Here is a 15,973-nt window from a genome sequence, read left to right as displayed (position 1 = left end):
CATCCTTCTTTCCCCAATTCCCTGAGCCCAGACAACCTAATCCGGGAGAGGGGAGGCCAAGGGTGGAGGGGTACCAAAATCTTCCCAACCAGGGGTACTACCAGAGAAGGGATAGCTACCCTTCCCGGGATCAGCCCAGGGGAGAAAATAGAGCCCCGTATCAGCCTGAGCGGGTTTCACAACTTGAGCGCCAGGTCCAAAATATGGCACGAGATCTGGGTCACATACTGAGGGCTCAACAGAACCCTCAGATGAGCATGCCACTGCAGAATGCCCCAAACTCTGGACCTGGTGCTCCAGAACAATGACGGGGGCAGCACCCCGATAACACACCGGTTCCCAGGGAGGAGGCACAAGGGGAAGGGGGGTGTAAAGCCTTGGAGGAAGCTTCCTTCCCAACTTGTAAACAGCCCCTGGAAATCCAGGAACCGGAAACAAAATCTCCTGCCCCTGAAAGCCTGCCTCCCAAGGAGCAGAGGGGGGTAGGAGAAACAAAGGACCCAAACAGACCCACTTTGTGGAGGAGGTACAGATCTTCCAATTTGAGGGAGAGGGATCCTCAGAGGATCCTGGGGAAAGGATCTTCTCCTTCAGAGATGGGGGAACTCCTCCCAAGGAAAAATGGGTCCCAAGGGAGGCCAATTCAGACTGGGGAGATGTGGAGACTGAGCTACCGCCGCCCATCATCTCATCCCAGAACCGACAATACCAAAATACCCTGGTTCAAACCCATCCTGGTGACTGCCTCCAAAAAGGGGGGGGGCGGCCCAGAACCGGAACCAGGGGAACCCACAATGGCTCTGATCTCCAGTTGCCAACTTTTTCTTTCAGATTCCCAAGGCTCTCCACAGAATTCTGCCCAAATCCCTTCTCTAGCAATGTCCAAAACCAGAAAGTTAGCCCACCAGTTGTCCAAAAATGTGCATTATCTGTGCCCCCTTGAGGAGAAGGAGGGAAGATACTATGCCCCGGTACAAGTACAGGGGCAGGGTACAATTTTGGCACTGGTGGACACTGGATCCCAAGCTACCCTTCTGTCCAAAAGGGCCTTTGATGAACTAAATGCAGGAAGGGGGGCGAATTACCATATTCCTCTCACCTCTCTTCCTGGACAACTGCAGAACTTTGACGGGAAGGAAATTCTTGTTGAGGGGACTGCAGATTTGGACATCAAAATTGGGCGACACAAGGTGAAACACCCGTTCATAGTAGTGACTCCAGAGGGCACCCCTTGTTTACTAGGGAATGACCTCCTCAGAAGGTTGTCACCCCTAATAGATTGTGTAAACAAGGTCCTCTGGACCCAGACTAGCAGACCAATAAAATTAAAACAGAGTGTCAACCATGTTAGTTTAAACGGCACCTGCCACATGGTTGAACAAAAATCTGACCAAGTAGAATTTCACTTCCAGAACAACCAAACTCCAGACGTGACAGTAATAGCAGTAGGACAACAGACTGGTGATGGGGGGTCCTCTCTATTTCTGAAAATCAACCTTCCTTCCAGTTTAAAGTGGTATTCCACACTGGAAGGAAACACTCTGAAATTCTTCACAAATCCACAATCAGAAACTCCCACTCCTATAGTCCAGAAAGATGTGAAATCAGCTCAGAGCCTGGCTGATATTCAGCAAATTGGAGAGCAGTTGTTCATCCCTGTTCAGTTAAATGATGGGAAGGACTCTGTTCTCGCTCGAGTGTGTGTGAACAACGGTAAGAGCTTCATCAGCGAAGCCATGTTCCGCCAACTCCCAAAAGATCCAGCCATTCCCACATTGAAACTGCTAGACAAATGGGAAATGGACCTGGAAGCACCTAATTCCAAACATCTCCTGCCAAGCAGGTGTATGCCCAAAATCTCCATTGGCAACAAGAGCATAGTCCATAATTGTTGGGTCGTGCGAGACGTCACTGCCGCCTTTTACTTAGGCAGTGACATTCTCAATCGCTTTGCCATTAGTTTGGACCTAATAAACTTCAAAGCTTGGTCCCGATTAGTGGATAATCCCATGGGCTTTGATGATCCAGAAAAAGCAATTAGATCAGCTCAATTGCTTCCTTATGCAGTTGAAATTCAGATCAAAGAGGAAGTCACCATCCCAGAAAGGACCCGACAATTCTCTCTGGAAGTGAAAGTTAAAAGAGGACAAAAATTGCAAAACCCTGATGCTTATATTCATCTAAATGCTTCTCTCCAACAGCAAGGGTTAGGGGTAAACCCAACACCATTAGTCAACATAGAACATGACACCATTCCAATAGAGGTGGATAACAGCGACTTAAAGAGTATTACTCTAGCCACAGGCACCATTATTGGAATGGCGGTTGATGACTGACATTTTTCCATTGATCTAGGAAATGAACTGTTAGGACCAATCCCCAAGGACTGTTTTGACGGTGACAGTGATGACAACACAACACCAGACAGGATTTTCACCCGGCATGGGGGGAACTTCCTGGCGTACACTTCTTGCCCTTTTGGTAAGGAAGATGTGACTTGTGACTTCAGGAGGGATGAGGTGATTTTCCAGGTCCATGAGGGCTGCCTTTCCCACCTGAAGCCTCCAGTCCAAATCAGCACTCTGACCAGGGACTTCTCCACCCAGCTGGAGGAGGCCGCTGAGATAGCCAAACCAGAAGTCTTTCCAGGTTTCAGGCAGATGGTGGAAGAGAGAGTCAACCTAGCTGATGCCTGTGTGACTCTGGAACAGAAGCAAAAGTTGAAACAAGTTTTCTTGGATTTCCAAGATCTCTTTGCGGTAGACTCATATGACTGTGGTCGCACCGACATCCACACCACAACAATTCCCACGGACCCTAGAATGACTCCAGTGTTTGTGAAGCAATATCGCTTGCCTCTTGCATCCATGGAGTCCCTTACTGAAATAATTAAGAACCTTGAGTCCCGGGGAATTATCCGTCCAGTCCACAGCACTTTCAATAATCCGGTGCTGGGAATATTGAAGCCAAACGGCCAGTGGAGACTCTGCGCCGACGATAGGGAGCTCAACAAACGGGTCCATACTTCCCGATGGCCTCTGCCCTACACTGACCAAGGGCTGGCCCAGATTCAGGGGTCACAGGTATTCACAGCAATAGACCTGACCAATGGATACTGGACCGTGCCTGTCAGTAGGGAGGACCAATACAAACTGGCTTTTACCTTTGGGGGCCAGCAGTACACATGGACCCGGACTCCCTTCGGATACCTCAACTCTGGCAATGAATTCAACATTTTCCTACATAAGGCCATGCCCGACCTGGGTGCAAGGGGTAACCTGGCTTATGTAGATGATGTCCTCATCAAAAGTTCATCTGTGGAGGAACACGTAGCGGAGATCCGTTATGTTCTGACCCAGTTGAGGGCCGCCGGAGCAAAACTTTCCTTTCAGAAAGCACAGTGGTGTAGAACCCGTGTAAATTTCTTGGGGCATGAGATTACTCCTCAGGGTCTCTGTCCCCAGGAAATGAAAGTGGAAGCACTTCAGAAACTGAAAGACCCCACAACTCTGCGGGAACTAAGGAGCCTCCTTGGACTGAATAATTACAGCAGAAAGTTCATTGAGGGCTACGCAGAGATCACTAGACCCCTGATTCATCTCCTGAAATGGGGGGTCAAGTGGGAATGGGGTCCAGAACAAGCCGAGGCAGTAAAACAACTCAAAAGAAGCCTCTCACAAGCGCCATGCCTAGCTTACCCTGTCAGAAACAAGGAGTTCTTCCTGGAGATAGGGTTCTCTAATACATGCTTGACGGCAGTATTATACCAAAAGCATGAAAAGGTCAATAAAGTAATCTCCTATGCGAGCAAAACTTTACCCTCTGTGGAGGAAAAATTCAACGATTGTGAGAAGGCACTCCTGGCAAAGGTGTGGGCATTGAAGAATTACCGCCCGTTTATCCAGGGGGAACACATCATAGTGGAGACTCCACACCAGCCTCTGCAATATCTCCAAAGTGACAGAATCCGGGCCGGAAATGTGAGTAATTCCCGAATTACTTCCTGGATTCTGTCAATGCAAGGCTTTCCTGTGGAGGTCAGATATGGCCAAAACAAGAAGAGTCCCCTCGCGCAAGTTCTGGCTGACTTGCATGATTGTGCCAGAGAAAACTGTCTCGAGGACGAAAGTCTAAAAATCAAGGACAACACGGAGGCATACCTTAATTCCCCACACAAAGTCTTTGAAGAAGACAAGTGTGAGGGAATGCCCACTGTCTATGTGGATGGATGCTCTTACCATGTTGACAACGACGGGGAGAAAGAACTGGTGGCTGGCGTAGGGAATGCATGGATGAAGGAGTTCCCAGAACCCTCCGCTGGATACAAAATTGGTCCCCGAAGTAGTCAGGTGGCAGAATTGATGGCTGTGCATCAGGCCATCCTCACTGCTGTCCAGCATTAACTCCACGAACTGGTCATAATCACAGATTCGGATTATGTACGGAACGGGTTCGTGGAGCACCTGGTCAACTGGAAAACCAGAGGCATGTTATGTGCTAACAACAAACCCTTGAGACATGGGAAGTTGATCCAAAACATTGATGATATGGCCACCTCAAATGAGATGACCATCTATTGGAAAAAGATCAAGGGTCATTCCAAAGTAGAGGGACCAGACAAAACTGGAAATGACTTAGCTGATCAGCTGGCCAAAACCGGGGCCATCCAAGGGGATCTAATTGAGATTGAGATTGAGTGTTGGGGAAATCCAGGTCACTGCTATCACTAGGTCCCAGACAAATGCTCACAATGATCTTTCAATTGCACAATGGAGTAAGGAGACCCCTTATGCTGATTTGATTACCGCTCAGAAGGGGGATCCAATAATTGGTAAATTTTACCAACACATTGAGGACCCTGAGATTTTTCCCCTGACGGATACCGATTACAACGGAAAAGAGGGCCTTAGAGTGTTGATGAAATGTCAAAAAATGTTCTGGATCCAAGACGGTTTGTTGGTAAGGAAATCCCAAGCTGGCCATGATCAGTGGGTGGTTCCTACCTCCTTCCGAAGCCTGATGTTAAGTCACGCCCATGATGCGGCTACCGCCGGTCATAGGGGGTTTCATACAACACTTGAGATCTTAAGAGAGGTTGCCTACTGGCCACACATGGGCCAGGACCTCAACCAATATTTGAAGGGTTGTCTTGTGTGTGCACAATTTCAGCCAACATCCCTCACACACCGGGCGCCTCTACAAAAGAGGGGAATGACACTCCCATGGTCAGATTTACAAATCGACTTTGTAGGCCCCGTGATTCGCTCCGCTAGGGGGAATAAGTACATGTTGACTGTGACATGCTTGTTTACCAAGTGGGTGGAATGTCTCCCAGCCCCAAACTGCAAGGCAGAAACTGCAGCTGCCCTGATGATTAACCACATCTTTTCCCGTTTTGGTCTACCTCAAAGGATTGAGTCAGACAGGGGTAGCCACTTCACCAGTGAAGTAATGACAAAGATATGGGAGATACTGGGGGTCAAGAGGAAGTTACATATTGCTTACCGGCCAGCTTCTTCTGGGGCAGTAGAGAGATATAACCGAACCATTGTGAGCATATTAAAGAAGTTTGTGGCAGATTCTGGGCCAAGTTGGGATATCCGATTACCTCTGGTCCTAATGGCCATCAGATCTACCCCTTCATCTGCAACCAAAATGTCACCATTTGAGTTGATGACTGGACACAAGATGGTGCTTCCCCAGCATTTGCTCTACAGAACCCAAGAGCAAACGTTGATAAATGCCTTCATAACTCATGAGTATGTGGAGAATTTAAGGAAACACCTTCAACATGCTTTTGCCTATGCTCGGCGCAATCTAGAAAGATCAGCTGAGAGTATGAAGCCCACTATGACCTGAAAACTTCCAGGAAGGAATATCAGGTGGGGGACCGGGTCTTTTTATACAACTTCCAAAGAAACCAGGCAAGACAGCGCAAATTTTTGCCTACATGGAAGGGACCCTTTGAGATTATAGACAAGATCTCCCCTGTGGCCTACAAGATCTGCATCCCCAAAGGCGGTTTGGCAGAGGGGGAAGACAAGTGGGTCTACATCAACCAGTTGAAGTGTTGCCATCCCAGGAACACTTTGCAGCAACTGGAGGAGTCCTCTGCAATCCCAGAGGGTACCGCTCCAGAGTAATTCAATTCCAACCCTAAAATATCCTACATATATCAAATTCTGTGTGTCTCAAGTTTATGTGTTCCTGTCTCTTAATTTAAAAAAATGTGCATGTTCATATCTGTTGAGTTCTAAAATATATATGCCACCCCACTATATCAATGGTGGGGGAGAAATGTCCATGAATAGGTATTGGCGCTTTTCCTTTGTCGTCCTAGGAGAAAGAAAACCTGGAGACTGGCCAGGGAGGACGATCCGGAGACCGGGAGCAGAGACCCAAGGGGCCCGGGGTACCGCCCAATATTCCCATCAGGACTGGCGAGGAGAACCGATCGATCAGTACCGGATGGAGGAAAAGATGCTGAACTGTGCCATTTGCAGAATTGGAAGAAGATTATGCGGACATACCAGTGCGTGGGTCATAACCTTTTGTGCACCGACTCCCCTTCGACTCAAATTCAAAGTGCAGTCACGTGGGGGGGCTTTGTTGGGTGTCCTGACCCACGTTTGAGCTATCATGCTGCAACATTTGGTGCTGTGGGCTTACAAAATCCAAGATGGCCAAAAAGCCCACATGTACGCCAGAATAGGAAAACTGTGCAGTACTGGCATGGAAAACATCATGATGGCCAGAACTTCCCAGAAAATGCACAGGGAAATGCATGAAGAATAGGCTGCCACCCATTTTTGCCTAGGTTGTGAGCACAGGAGGGCACTGCCTAAAACCACCATTGGGCTACCCACACAGTAGCCTGAAACCATTGGGAATGGCAATGCTGATTGCCAAAAGCAACCTAGAACTGTGGGGAATTCATTTTCTTAAATCCCAAAAATGGTTGCATTACCAGTACTCACCACTATCAGAAAGCCGGCGTTTTAAAACCACCAGACTTTGAACAAACTGAACAAATGAAACAAAACCAGACCAAGGAAAGACTTGCTAAGAGGTGGATACAATGTAAAACTATACTCTGAAATGACTTGAAGGAAGTAATTATTTAATGTGTATGTAAAAATCGTAATAGACTTAAACTGGGGGACAAAAAGTGACATTTAGCTGAAACCTGGCTTAATGAAACTGAATTCTGCCTGACATCTACCCCCACAGGAGTTAAAACCTGCTCAGCCACTCTTCCCCTTGCCAAAAGGAGTTGTCACCTCTCTGATTAGATTAGGGGTGGAGCAGCTACAGGGAGTTGAACAAAGGCCTGTCCTGGGCCCAGGCTGATGGTTTATTGGGGGGATCGTAAATGGCTTCCTTTTGAACAAAGCCCTTCCTTGACTCAGGCAGAAGTTATATTGGGGGCGTTGTAAAAGTGGCTTCCTCTTGGCAGAAACGGGGAGGGGCAGCCCCCTATGAGGACAGGCTGAGCTTAAAGAAAGTGGATAGACTGGTTTCTCCACCATGTGACCTGGGAAGACACACCCCTGTTGGCCAGAATATGATTTTAAGAAAGTTGTATAACTCATGGTGCGGACTTGTCAAAATTAGCTAAATGATACTATAATTCTTGTGATTTTTCTGCCCACATTTTAAGAGGTTTTAGGACCCGGTGGTCTGATCTGGGGGGTTGCTAGCGGAAAATAGGGTTTCACTCCAAATGTCTGCATGTTAAAAATCTGACACTTCATCAATTAATGTCCACACTCCTTGCGCACATGTGTGTAAATTTGGGTAAATGTCCGATATTGCAAAACCAGTTAAAAAGTGCAAAATGTTGCCATTTCTGAATGCAAGCCCCCAGGAAGAGCAGAGTTTGAACAGAGTATACCTCATGTGATATGTGATGGGTGCATGTAATTTTAAACAACTGTGTATCTGTGCAATATGTATTTGAATCAAATATAGATTTGTAGGCAAACTGACCAGGGGAGGATCCTCTCACCCATAAAACCTACAGCATCACTCTGACTCACATTTCCTTCCCCCAATCATGGGAAAGGGGAGAATTGGGCCAATGACAAGTAGAGAGGGGCAGGCTTAGCTAGGCCCAGGCACACACCCATTTTCAAAACACATAAAAAGAGACTGCTGGGACAGGTAGAGAGATTCAAATCCAGTTGCTGCAACGCGCTCTGCCGGACCACACAACATCCAGAAGATACCAGATCCAACACTTAGGGCCTCATTACACGGAAGGCGGTAATGGTTAACGGCCACCGTTAATGGTAACGGTGACCGTTAACCATTACCGCCTTACTACGAGGTCCTTTAGCGGGTTGGTGCTTTAACGCCTGCTTTTTGCAGGCGTTAAAAACCAACCCGCTAAGGGACCTCGGAGCTAATTACGGCACCGCAAAATTGCGGTGCCGTAATTAGCGCCTTCCCCATTCCCATAGAGCCCTATGGGGCAGAAATGGGAATGGGGAAGGGCAATGGCGGAAGGGGGATTTACCGCCCCACCAACCTTGGAATGGGGCGGTAAATCCCCTTTCCGCCAAGGAGGTGCCGGTATTTTACCGGCATGAGCCATGGCGCTAATAGCGCCATGGCTCACCGCCTTCCGTGTAATGAGGCCCTTAGACTTTAAAACTCCAAAGAACTTGATTCAGAACTCAAAGCAAGGGCCTAAACCCACAAACTGAGAACTCTTCTCAGCAGGCCTCAGCATCCAGCAAACCTAACAGCGGTAGCAGCATCCAGGAGCCGTGCAGATCAGCGCTGTGTCCAGAGAAAGCTGTGCAGAAAGATCCAGGAGCTGTGCACAGACGCTGTACCCAGAGATCCAGGAGCCGGGCCAGGAGCAGTGTCAGACCAGACCAGCAGAGCAGAGACCAGACGCTGTGCGCAGAGACCGTCCGGGGCGAAACCAGAACCGAAGCCATCTTGACCCGATCCGTGAGACCTAGACCTTCCAAATACATTGTGAGTACAGCTAGGACGGTGTGAAACCAAATCTCTTAGTTTCCAGTGATATAATTCAATCTATTTAATCTAAGTAGAACTGCCTCCTAACTGTAACTTGTCAATTCTGCAGCTGCATAGCTGTCACCTGTCATTTTTAAAAGCTGTCACCTGTCAATTTGAGTTACTTTAAATTTGAAAAACGACCTTTACAAAATCGTTCATATCTTTGGAACCGTTTGGGCTAGAAACTTTCCTCTGAAAGCTTAGAATCTTATCTTTTCAACAAACCTAGAACCGACTTGCTACTCCTTATACTTTTGCCGTAATCGTGATTCACACATTTGCAAATTTTGCCGCGATTCACGATTTGGTTAAAAATCCAGCCATGTGTGAAAACAGCAGCTTCCTTGCTTTCCTTTGCCAAAAATTTGTTTAACCTGCTAGTTACTCCTAGAGCATTGTTAAAGGGAGCCTGAGCACATCCCAAGTATCTTTCACTCACCCTGAACCTCCTAAAGGGAATTAAAACCATTTTCAGCATATTCCTCACTTCATTGCCAGCACATATAAAAGCATTTTGGGCCTGTGTTTCAACTTCTATCCGTAGTCTAAGCTTGCTGTGGTGAACTGAATTACATTTGATTGCATGTCTGAGAACTGTGTGCTACTCTTCATTTCCTTACATTGCATAAGGGGGGGGGGGGGGTGGATTGCCAGAGAAAAGTGATTACATTGTTTTGTTGAAATATATTGAGTATTTTCTGTACTGCATTTTCATTCAACATTGCATCCATCTGAACTTATATAAAGCATTCTCTCCCACCTTATTCTTCTGTTCCTATTCACAAGTGTGCTACCTCATCCTTATACTACTCCTGGGTAACCAAATCAGTTTACTAGTAGGACATTATTCACTGTTGATCACTGCTCATGTTTTAAGTGTGATATTAATTATTAATTCATTATAAAAGTGTGATATATATATACTGTTAATTTTTTTTTCAAATAAACCTTTTAAACTTGCAAAACAGAACTACTTCTTGGCTCAGTGGGGTCAGGGGGATTCTAAGAGAGGGGTGTTATATAGGGGTAGTCATCCAGAACTCATGAACTGGACATAAAGATATATCAATAAGGGTTTCCATTCAGTATCCCAGACTAGGCATTGACTTAGCTGTAGTGTTGAATTGAATCCTCTTACAATATCTTGCCATACAAAGGTGGATGGTTATGAATGGATTGGCTCTGAATAGCACTAAGACAGAGCTTTTGGTTGTTGGCTCTGATTCAAAACTGGCAAAACTTGATCCTATGTGCTTCAGTTTCAACATAGATCAATGTAATATTAAGGTCCAAAGTAAAGTAAAGACCCTGGTTTTTATACTGGACAAAAACTGAAACATGTTAGTAGTCTATTTTCCAGTTCCTCCTATTACATTAAACATTTGCGCCATCCCTGCCCTCTATTCTCTGAAAAAAACTCAGAAACGCTAGCAAGAGCCATCATAGGGTTTAAGATATACTACTGTTGTAGTCTCTTAGCTGGCTCCACTCAAAATGATTTTCATCGTCTTCAGGTGATCCAGAATGGGGCTATCAGAGCTGTGAAAAGACTGAAGCGCAGAGAAAACATCTCTGATGCAAGACGGAGCCTGCACTGGCTCCACGTGCAAGCCAGAGTACGCTTCAGGCTACTATTAATTACTCAGAAATGCATTGCACATGCCAATATATCTTATAGAAGCTGTGGAAAAAAAACACAATCTCAGACCCTTGAGATCTGACATCTCAAATCTTCTGAAAACTACTTGCAGTAAAACCAACAAAGTGCGGAATGGAGCCTTTAATAGCAGCTCCATTTGCTTGGAACGCCTTACCCCCGGATCTTAGGACTATTGTGTCAACTGATGTGTTTAAGAAAAAACAAAACAAAATGTATTCTGCTAGTCTCACCATAGTCTCTGCCTTATTCAGGTTTCAGCTGAAGTAGCATTTGTTATTGCAGTTTGTATTGTTTTGTTTTTATGTCCTGCGCCCGTAAGCCTTTTGGTACCGGGAGCGCGTTATAAATTCATAAACATAAACAAAAGCACAACATTGAGTGTACCGGCACAGAAACCATATCTTTAGAGTTGGTTGTTGCAGGAACCTCTGCTACATACTCCTGAACATTCCCCATGCCTGCCTCCATGTCTGCACCTATTGATGGTGATAAGCATGAGATCAGGTTTACAGGTCTTAAGAAAGTTACATTGAGTAGGAGAGGGGGAAACAAGGAACGCCTACTGAGACAGAGGCAATAATCATCTGTCAATTTCGGGCTACGGACATTGGTCTAAACGTAGACTTTTATGAAGAGAAGTTACTTAATAATGACTGAAATAAAAGTAAGCAATTTATAAGCATCAGAGCAGGGTTAATGAACAATTTCTAAGGGAGACCAATTGTTATTGACACATAGAATACATTATACGTAAGGATTAGAACAACAAACCTAATATAGACAATCCAACGACGGACTCTAAGTTTTCTTATTAGATCAAATGTATTTTCTTATTTGATTCAGAACTGTATATACCTGTGATTATACCATACAGTCTACATCTGGACTAAATGAAAGAAGTAAACACAAGAGGCGGATATAAGCCATGGAGCTATGACAAGCTCTGTGCTGTTTTTAGCATAGCTCTCAACTCACACGCCAAACCACATCCACGCCCATTCATTTCAATGGGCCTCTCACCTGCCAAAAATGAAATAGGGTGTTTTCACCCGCCTGAGAGCTATGTTTTTAGGAAGGAATTATTGATTACTTTACAGGCCAATCACTAATCTAAGTGATGGGCAGGGCTTACTTCGAGCATGTGCATATAAATAATTTCAGAATGGCGACCACGTTTGTTGATACGAAACGTTGCTGCGAGGAGGATAAACTCCACGAAGGCAGGTTAACAGACTGCTTGATGGTCTGAGGTTATGAAAGCACCTACTGGGGGAAACTTCTAACCTACTGGGGTCATAAAATAACAAAATGTAAATTCTGTGCTGAGCATGAATCTTATGGAGAGCAGGAGGCGAAGCTTGTAATCCTTGAATGGGGATCATTAAAGTTAAAAAATGTGCAAACTTCAAATGCACCAAGGAAAAGATTTATAATAGGCTGCATGTAGCCCATTAATGAGAGGTAATCTAATGGCACAACCTTTGCGGCAAAAAGAATTTTAAGAACAGGCTTGGGTTAAATGTGTGTACCCACAGCAAAATGTACCTGACAGGCAATCATGGAAAGAATTGAATTCATTACATGGAGGAATATAGTAATGCTAAATGAAAGGGGTAATTAAGATTACTTGACAGGTAACATGTTTAAATTTGTACACACGGATGTTTATATTGTAGAAAGAAGGGATAAACCGTAACTGGACAGTTGCTTATAAGAATTCATCAACATGATGTGACACACAAACAAAGCCATTAGTGTGAGTAAAACCCAATATTCAGTGCATTTCCAGGACTGATTAATTGGATGAGAATATTGTAATAGTAATCACCTATTGACTAACAAATTATTTGATTTGTTTACTCTTTACCTTTAAATCCTGCCTTACGGCAACCCCTTCTTCTCTGTCCACTACACATATATCACTACCACATGTAGACGATTTAATATATGTCCTGTTTTGAAAAAGGCCAGACGCCAAAACACGTGTTAACCTAAGGACTGACTTTAAATAAATGTTCCTGGCGCAACTTGTGAAGTACCAAAAACATTTCTTGAACTTTTACTTAAGAAGTAGGGGTAAAACGTCTTGGTTACTTCAAGAGCGATGGGCAGCTTAAAATTCAGGAGTCCAAGGCGCCGAGTGACTCCTTAATACTCCAAGGTTAATAACTGGGGCACTGTCTCCTTGCAGTACCCACTCGGAACTGGACAAGATTGTTTCAGGTCAGGATGGTATGAATTGCACAAAGCATACATGTGTCAGTGGCAAAGGAAATAAAATAGCCACATGACACTGTAGTTTCCAAAGCCCTCTTTGGGATGTTTGCACATGTCATGAGGCAGTCAGTCACAGAAAAAAAGAGGCGTGGCTTGACGTTATGGTAAGGTAATGCTGGATACGTCTGGTAAATACCGCTTGGTGCATTGTGACAGAATCCCAATCTTTGTGTAGAACAGAATTTCAGAATGTCAACCCTTACAGCACGATCGATACATCTTTCTGGAGATGAGATGTGCTTGCACTCTCAAAAAGCGTTTGCGTCACTGTCAATGTATGCTCCTTTTGCATGCATAGATTTCTCTTTGCATGTGCAGCTATGCCTGCAAATGACTTGGCGGGTTGAGGGTTCGCCTCCAATTACCACCATTGTGCACTTGAGGGAAAGGAGTAGTTGGAGGAGTGGGCATGCAGATGCAGTGAAAATGAAGAACAAACCAAGCAATTCAAGCAGAGCAAGATGACTCACGCCAAGGAACCAACCCCTTCTCTTTTTGATCACAGGCTTCACTTTGCCCCTTTTTCAACGTGGTATACGTCAGGAAGTTAGGTAAATATGCAAAGACTAGTCCTACAATTTCAAACAATATTCAGTGAAAGGGTTACATTTATACCACTAATTGATATCACTTTCTCCTAATTTTACTTTTTCCAATTTTTCACATTCCCATATGCAAGTTTCTGACATGGACTTGCGCCTGAGAATTTGCCCTGACTTTTTCAAACACTATGAAGTTATTGAGGACATTAGCGAGAGTTCCAAATGGCTCACTATTGAAATATTGGTTTTATTCGTCAATCTGCATGCACGTGCCCTTTACATGCGCACACACAGTGACGTACATAATTTTATCAAACTCTAGAACATATTATATGAATCCGGTTCTGTGCAAGTTAGATGCATCATATCCTAAAACATGGCCCTCATTACAAGTTTGCCAGTCTGGGAGTAACGGTGCCGGTAAGCTCAACTGCAGCGTTGTTTCCAGACCAGTAAACTACGAGTCTACGGACGGGTGCCGAACCGCCCAAAAGGGTCAGACCTGGCGGGCGGAATGCCACCCCCGTAGATTTTCACAGAAGCACCGGCACCGTTAATAACGGTGCCGGTGCTTCTGTGATCCCCATTCCCATTGAGTCCTATGGGACTCAAATGGGAATGGGGATTAACATTTACCAGTACCTTACTTCCTGGAACGCCGGGGTCGTAATCCCCCGGTGATTCCGGCATGTCATGCAGTGTTAAATCATTAAAGGTCTGGCGGCTACCTGCTGTTTCCGCCAGACCCGTAATGAGGGCCATTAGGTTTTCAGGAACCCAATAGTTTTATGGGCGAAAAGATTAGCCAGCATGGGTTCAATGGACAGAACAACCTGCCAAGCGAAGATAGTGAACACAGAAGAAAGGTAACATCCAGGGGTTCAGGAAGAACAAACTACTGCATCAATCTAAATCAAAATTATAGAACCATTATCACTGGATCTACAATGCTTCACAGATGCACCTGGGTTCAGGGAACACCATTCACACTTCATTCTCTATCTCACCAGCTCATTTTGATTTGTGATAATACTAGCTGATCCAGACTAAAAATACACACTTCACGAAATCAAGAATGAAATATTGCACATTTGACAAAGTTGTGAAATTCTTCACCAGTGGGAAATAATGTTCAAAATAATGATTTGAGCATACTTAAGAAAGTGCATGTTATATTTATGGGATAAATAGTGCTGACGAGATACAAAATATGCATATCCTTCCCTGCAAAAAATCTATACTTTTACCTTCTTCCCCCAAAAGGCTTGTGCACAGGATTGTTTCTGAAAAACACAAATTGCAGAAAATATTTCTAGCAAAATATTAACAGTTAATTACAGTTCAAAAGGGTGATAGAGGTGTGTATGTACTGTAGGCGATCAAACAGGCTAGTCAGTATAACGTTTTCAATTCTTGTTTTTCTCACATGGCTTTGCAGTGTTGATTAGGGTATCCTTGGGAATGGAGGAATATGGGTTCGTCATTTTTACTGCTGTGTGTGCCTCACATAAGAAGCCTGATACACAGAAATGTCTGCATTGATCCTGCAAAGCCCTGTGCCGAAACCGGGTCTGTGTGGCCCGTGGTGCAAAGTTTCCAATGCGCGGGCCCTGTATTCATGAAATCCAAATAAAATTGCAAAGCAAGCCAACCTGCAAAGAAAACCGAGCTGTGCGCGGAAGGCCCAAAACATGTCCCCAAGCAAACAAAAAACATAGCCGTATATCAACCTTTGAACAAACCTCTGCGTCCGCCCCTGACCCCCATCCAGAACCCCTGAAAAACAACGTGAGCCCCCTCGAAAGTCAAGGATGTACCCCTGTGAAAACATCTGAGCCCCCTTGTAAGTCATGGATACATCCCTGCAAAAACATGTGAGCAATTTCTTAAGTCAAGGCTTGTCATGACTGCAGCCTCCAAGGACTCAGGTTTAGCCCAACTGCCTCGGAAGCTGGGTCACAACTTCATTTCCAGGCACCCATCGGCTCCCATAGGGGCCTTATGGACCTTGTCCTGGCGCCAGTGGCGCCAGGCTCATAAGGGGACCCAGTCCCGGCACAGGACGTACCGGGCTCATGATGTAAGGAATGGTGCTTGGGTGGACCTACCTGCTGCAGACCTTGCTGCTCACTCACCTGCAGGATGAAATCCTCATCCATCCATGGCTGGAACTACTTTACCTTCTGGGTGTGGCCAGCACCACTCCCTGGGACTGGATACTGGAACTATTCTGGAAGCTGGGACTTCTTACCTGGGCGAGGCTGCTGTGGAAGGAGATGCCTAAGCACACCAGTAGGCTATTTAAACCACGCCCGATCAGAGCAACGTGCTTCGCGTTATTCTGCAATAGCAGCAGGACGCTCACTGTGTCAGCTCCAGAGAATCTTCAACTTCTGCATCTAGGGAAGAGAAATCCGTAATCTTACCTTCTGAAATACCATCTTCGTCTTCTGCAGCATCT

Source organism: Ambystoma mexicanum, chromosome 4p, assembly GCF_040938575.1.
Source record: "Ambystoma mexicanum isolate Mex_15411 chromosome 4p, UKY_AmexF1_1, whole genome shotgun sequence".
In the NCBI taxonomy this organism is placed as follows: domain Eukaryota; kingdom Metazoa; phylum Chordata; class Amphibia; order Caudata; family Ambystomatidae; genus Ambystoma; species Ambystoma mexicanum.
This window is presented reverse-complemented; position numbering follows the sequence as displayed.